Source organism: Aythya fuligula, chromosome 2 (genome assembly GCF_009819795.1).
Source record: "Aythya fuligula isolate bAytFul2 chromosome 2, bAytFul2.pri, whole genome shotgun sequence".
NCBI classification, from domain to species: domain Eukaryota; kingdom Metazoa; phylum Chordata; class Aves; order Anseriformes; family Anatidae; genus Aythya; species Aythya fuligula.
In genome coordinates, this window is record NC_045560.1 from 14,064,981 (window position 1) to 14,070,980 (window position 6,000).

Consider the following 6,000-nt stretch of genomic DNA (forward strand, 5'->3'; position numbering starts at 1 on the left):
ATTCCCCAGAAATGCTCAAAGATACAAGATCAGATCTGACAACCATACCTACAAGTTGTGCATACAGTAAAGAACTATTCAACACAAGAAGAGATTGTAGGTTCTACCTTTATAACATTCATGGAAAATTGCATCATTTTGTTGGTACTTAGTGAAGTACAAAAATAGGAAACAGTGAAAGGAAAAATTTTAAGAACAATTTTGTATTTCATACTGTTAGTTAACACCAGGACTTGTTAATACACTTAAAAATAAAATAAAATAAAATAAAATAAAATAAAATAAAATAAAATAAAACAAAACAAAACAAAATAAAATAAAATAAAATAAAATAATAAAATAAAATAAAATAAAATAAAATAAAATAAAATAAAATAAAATAAAATAAAATAAAATAAAATAAAATAAAATAATAAAATAAATTCTCATTTGAGCTGTGACTTTTGACTTAAGTTGATTAACTTCCCCATTTCTACTATGTTCATTCTTGTTGCCTTAACCAAATCCAGTTTTCAAGAGGATGCCGAGTTCTTGATGGAAACAGTCTTTTATTGTATGTTAATATTGTACTGGAAGTAGACTGAGCTTATATAGGAATAATTAATCACAGTTTACATTTAGATCATTCAGCACATTTAATACTCACACACAAAAAACATATAAAGATTAAAAACATTGTTTTGACACAATTCAAGAAAATATAATTTAAAAGTATTCTAGGTCATTTGGACTCATCTTTCTTCCATTAATTTTAATGGAAGGGATGGACCAGATTCATAAATGGTTTGCAGTGACATAATTTCAAAGAAGTCATTTGGACCATATTGATTTACTTCTGCTAGGTATCAGGATATAGATCTCCCAGAAGAGAGTCAATTTGTTAATCAACATGAAACTGTGTTGGAAAAATGCTCTCTTTTGGTGAAATCATATTGATCGAAAACCTTGCATTACACCTTTTCTTTCAAATGTTTCATTTTTACTGGTCTCACCTTTCCTAAACAACAAAATATTTAACTCCCTTTAAAACTGGAAGTCACATGAGTAAGGTCCTTTAAATGAGCACAAAATTAGTCAGTTAATTCACTTTCTGAGAACATTTATATTCTTAGAAAATATTGTTGTTAAAAAACAGATATAATAAGAAATTCTTCACTTAGAGGGTGGTAAGGCACTGAAACAGGTTTCCCAGAGAAGTTACAGATGCCCTATCCCTAGAAGTGTTCAAGGCCAGGTTGGATGGGACTTTGAGGAAACTGTTCTAGTGGGAGGTGTCCCTGTGCATGGCAGGGGGGTTGGAACTAAATGGTCTTTAAGGTCCCTTCCAACCTGAAACACTCCATGATTCTATGATTCTATGAATCACAGAACAAATAAGTTAGATGAAACATATGAAGGCCATCTGATCCAACGCCTGCTCAACAGAAGGCCAATTTTGAAGTGACAATTCTTCATTAGGTTAGGTTGCATTGTAAATGCCATCCATGCGACTGAGTTGTGCACAACACACTACACCTATTTAGCTAGAGGCATTTTTTTATAAACAGAACAGACCTGAGGCACTGATGAACTGTTAATTCATCCATTCAGGAATGATTTTTGTTATCATGATGGGCCCAGTGAAGGTAAGGGACAGAGGAATGCCTGAAGTTGTCATCTCCATGACAACTTCTTTACTCATACTTACATGTATTTACTCTTATGTTTGCTGTTTTGTGGACTCTGAAATTCAGTTGATATGTTGAGTGATTGCTTTGCAGGTTTCTAAAATGTCTGATATGTGGGACAGAAGTTTTTTGTTATTTATTTATTTTTGAGCTTCCAGCAACGGTGGATGGCTAATCCTTCTGAAATAACAAGCCTGATTTTATTGGGTAAAAGCTGTTTATTTTTTCCAAATAAAATATAAATGTAAATATATATCTGCATGTAGTCTAAATCCGTGTGGAGACAGGAAGTATTATTTAATTGGTTTGTGCTGATAGCTTTCTATTTTTTTTATATTTTAATAAAACATCATAGCACAATTGTGGCTTTTCATCTCCTTAGTTAAGTGGAGAATACCACATGCTATAACAAACATAGACTATTTTTTTACTTACAAATCTATCCAAGTAAGAATTTGAAGACAACACAGTAAAATATTCTGCCTGCTAATAACAGGCTGAAAAGCTGTGTAATCTGTAAAATAAGCAGGGCAAACAATGGGGGAAAAAACCTCCAGGGATCCTCTAAAAAAAGTTGTTTCAGTTTATAGCTATGATCCTTTTACTTTCTTTTTCCCTACTACATTTTACTATACATTCTGGTGGTATGCAGTGATTCTATAGTGGCTAAAGCAATGTGTTTCCGTCTTTCAGAGGACCTTTGTTATCTTCAGCATTGTAAAGAAGACCCCTCTGGAGAAAAGGGCATTGAGAGGTGATGGATTTGGCATGTAAAAGACATCACAGAGCAAAGTCGCAATATTGGGATACAGCTAGAACACTCATTAATCTCATCTCATTAAAACTACTTGAGACATTTCATATGTACCCAGCCTTGCAACCATTTCCTGGACTATGTGCTTTTAACACCTTGCTCCTTTCTTTGTGTACCTCCAGCACTCCCACTTTTTATCTCATCAACCATGAACTTCTCACCTTTGCCTTTAAGAGCCTGCTTCTGCTAGCTCTCATGGACTAGCAAAATGTTGCCCACATCTTAAATTCACAAACAAGCATTTTCACGATTCAAGTCCCTGACAGTGGCTAGGCAGCCAGTGCCCTGAGATCATTGCCACACATAAGACTCTGCATTGACTCATCTCTTCGTGCTTCCTCTGGTTTCAATGGCCTTACCTGTTGTGTCTGTCTTGTCATGTGGTGAAGAATTTTCTTCTGAGTGTTTGCAGACCACATGGTACAGGTGTGTCAGGGAGCACTGAATATGCAACAGTAGCATACAGCCAAGGCGTGATAGATAAATATTTACTCACAAGAAGCTAATAAATGCAATGTTTATTGCTTATCCTCTCCTGTAAAAAAAAAAAAAAAAAAAAAAAAAAAAAAAAAAAAAAAAGATAGGATACTAAGATTTGACTTCAATATTATACAACAGAAATTAAGGAAGTAATAGGACTGTTGTGTATTTGCTAATGTTCCCCCAAATAAACTACTGCTTGTTATGAACATTCTGATGAATTTAACCAATTTTTAATTAACAATTTTTTTCTGGCTTTGGAAAGACATATACTTAAATACTTAAAGTGATTTAAAAAATAGAAGAATATTTGAAGAATTACTGTACATAAAGTTGTAATTTGCTTAGCATTGTGTCCTGTACAGAGTATGTATAGTGTGCTCTGTGATTTATTGCTGTTCATTTAAATGACACTTGCTGAATTCTGAAGGACCTTCATCTGACATGTAGAATTTCTTTTCTAGTCCTTGAATACATGCACATTCACACACAAAAACACATTGTACAAGACAGATGTATTAACATTTGTTAGCAGGTCAAACTAAAACATTATCAAGGATGCAGAGTTCTCTTTGACCAACTAAAACTTAAGCAAGCTGCAACAGCACTACATAATTAAGATTGTAATATGCTTTACTTAACCTTTGTTAACTAACACATGAAGTAGCAGCTTTTCCTTTTCGTGAGGACAAAGCACGGTATTTCAAAAGGGCTTACGTGTGTTGTGAGTAAGGCTCTGTACACAGTTAAATCCTTCACATGACTGCTGAACCTACCCTTTCCACCCAAATCCACACAGAAACAAAAACAAAACAGAAGAAAATATCTGAATTGAAACAATTTTGAATTATTTTCCATACCAAAACCAAATTAAATAATAATAATAATAATAATAATAATAATAATAATAATAATAATAATAATAATAATAATAATAATAAAGGAAACACAATTTCCTATATGTACAAAAGTTTCCTAGGAGACAAAATTAAACACCTAAGTGCATTTATTGGGGGGTGGGTGGGGTGCAGTGGGGTGAAGGAAACGAAGGATGAGATTCACCAATCTATTACATGATAACCTGCACTTGCTTATCCACTAGTTCAATCACTGGAGCATGTGCTGCAATGTCCAAACTACAATTCTTGCCTCTGCTTATGGGACTTGAGGGTAGACTCTTCTGACAGTCCTCTGCAGTGCATGTCCTCACCAGAGTGCTATAGAGTACTCTGAGGTATTTCTCAGAGTGCTGAGGCCCATGTAAATGTCCTCATCGCCACACTGGAGGGTAACTCATATCCCAGTTCTGTTTCAGGGGTCATTTGAGCACAATGCAAGCTATGCAGCAGCTTCTGCTGCAGAGGTTGTCAGAGCAAAGTCATGCATTTGGAGAAAAATTTCTCGGTGCAGACCAAGTATTTGCCTAAAACAGGATTCTTCCATCTGGATTCAATAGCTCAGTCACCAGTGATAACTTCTCAACCTTTTGAGTCTCCTAAGCCTTTTCACTGTGGTCTGTGATTGCACTTGACCTTTGTATAGGAAATACAAAGAGAGTGGGGGAAGGAAAGAGTTCTGCCTGACACCGTCTGGCCCTAACAAAAATATCAGTGAAAACAAAGTTACCTTTGCCCTCCCAGCATTGTTCCCTTATTTTCAGGAAACAGATTATCTTGAAGGCTGCAGAAGTGAGCTGCAGGTGTGATTGTTACATGAACCTGTGAAAATGATTTATTAAGTGACTGATATCCTTTATACAAAAACTCTAAATCTTTTCTGCATCACTGAAAAAACAGTGCTCTGAAAATTTCCAATTACATCTACTTTAACAATTCAAGAAGTAGCACAATTCATTAATAGATTTTAATTTTCAAATCAGCTCAGCCACAAGCAGGTTAATCTCACATTTCTGTTTCACTTGGTTTTAATACGATCTCAAATAAAATCATGTTCTCCAAATGCACTGCTGTTTTAACGAAAACTTCCAGTTGGGATAAAGTGTATGGCTGGCTCATTCAAGATCATCTGGGTTTAGACAACCTGGCATTTAGGTCCAGCATTACAGCAATTAATAATTATTCAACCGGTTGCATTGGGAGGTTTTTTGGAAGACATCTCAGCATTTATGATTAAGGGATTGACCAGCAGGCTTTAGGTGTTGAAGACCATAAATAGATAAAGCCTTCAGCCCATAAGCATTTCCATGCAAAAATGTTGAAGTACTGCTGAACAAACTTCTCAATGTAATGCGAATTTCAGGTGTGAATCAAGCTTTTCAAATATGGCTCTCAACTGTACCACAGAATGGCTGAGGCTGGCAGGGACCAGCACCCTGCTCAAGCAGAGCCACCCAGAACAGGGTGCCCAGGACCATGAGTTTTGCTTGAAGGCTGCAGAAGTGAGCTTAACATATGACTGTGCCATGAAACTGTGAAAAAGATTTATTATTACAGGATTATTGTTATTAAGGGATTTTTTAGTATTTATATTTTAATATTCATATTTATTAAAAGATTATTGTTATTAAATGATTTATTATTAATTAAGGCAGCTTTTGAAGATCTCTGAGGAGGACAAAACAGAACCACATCTTATCATACTTAAGGCCTACAAGAAAGCTGGAGGGGGACTTTTTGTCAGGTAGTATAGTAATATCACAAGTTTAAATGGCTTTAAACTAAAAGGGAATAGTTTTAGATTAGATATAATGAGGAATTTTTTTACTTAGAGGGTGGTAAGGCACTGAAACAGGTTGCCCAGAGAAGTTATAGATGCCCTATCCCTGGAAGTGTTCAAGACCAGGCTGGATGGGGCTTTGAGCAACCTGGTCTAGTGGGAGGTCTCCCTGTCCATGTCAAGGGTGCATGGAACTGTATGATCTTTAAGGTCCTTTCCAATCCAAAGCATTCTATGATTTTGGAGCCTCCTGCCAGTGATAATGGAGGGCTAAATCCACACGTGACCAAAGACCCTCAAGACCCTTATCTTCAAAAGATAAGAAGGCAACACCCAGGTGAGTAAAATAAAAAATGTGACATG

At 35.5% G+C, this 6,000-nt stretch overlaps 1 long non-coding RNA gene across 1 annotated transcript in view; it reads right to left on the minus strand.

Moving 5' to 3' along the window:
- The window catches only part of LOC116486499, a 47,048-nt gene extending 44,042 nt beyond the window's left edge, over positions 1-3,006 (minus strand). The window contains exon 1 of the long non-coding RNA XR_004252959.1: positions 2,841-3,006. This is a non-coding gene — a long non-coding RNA (uncharacterized LOC116486499). The remainder of the gene's footprint in view (positions 1-2,840) is intronic.
- Between the last annotated feature and the right edge of the window lie 2,994 nt (positions 3,007-6,000).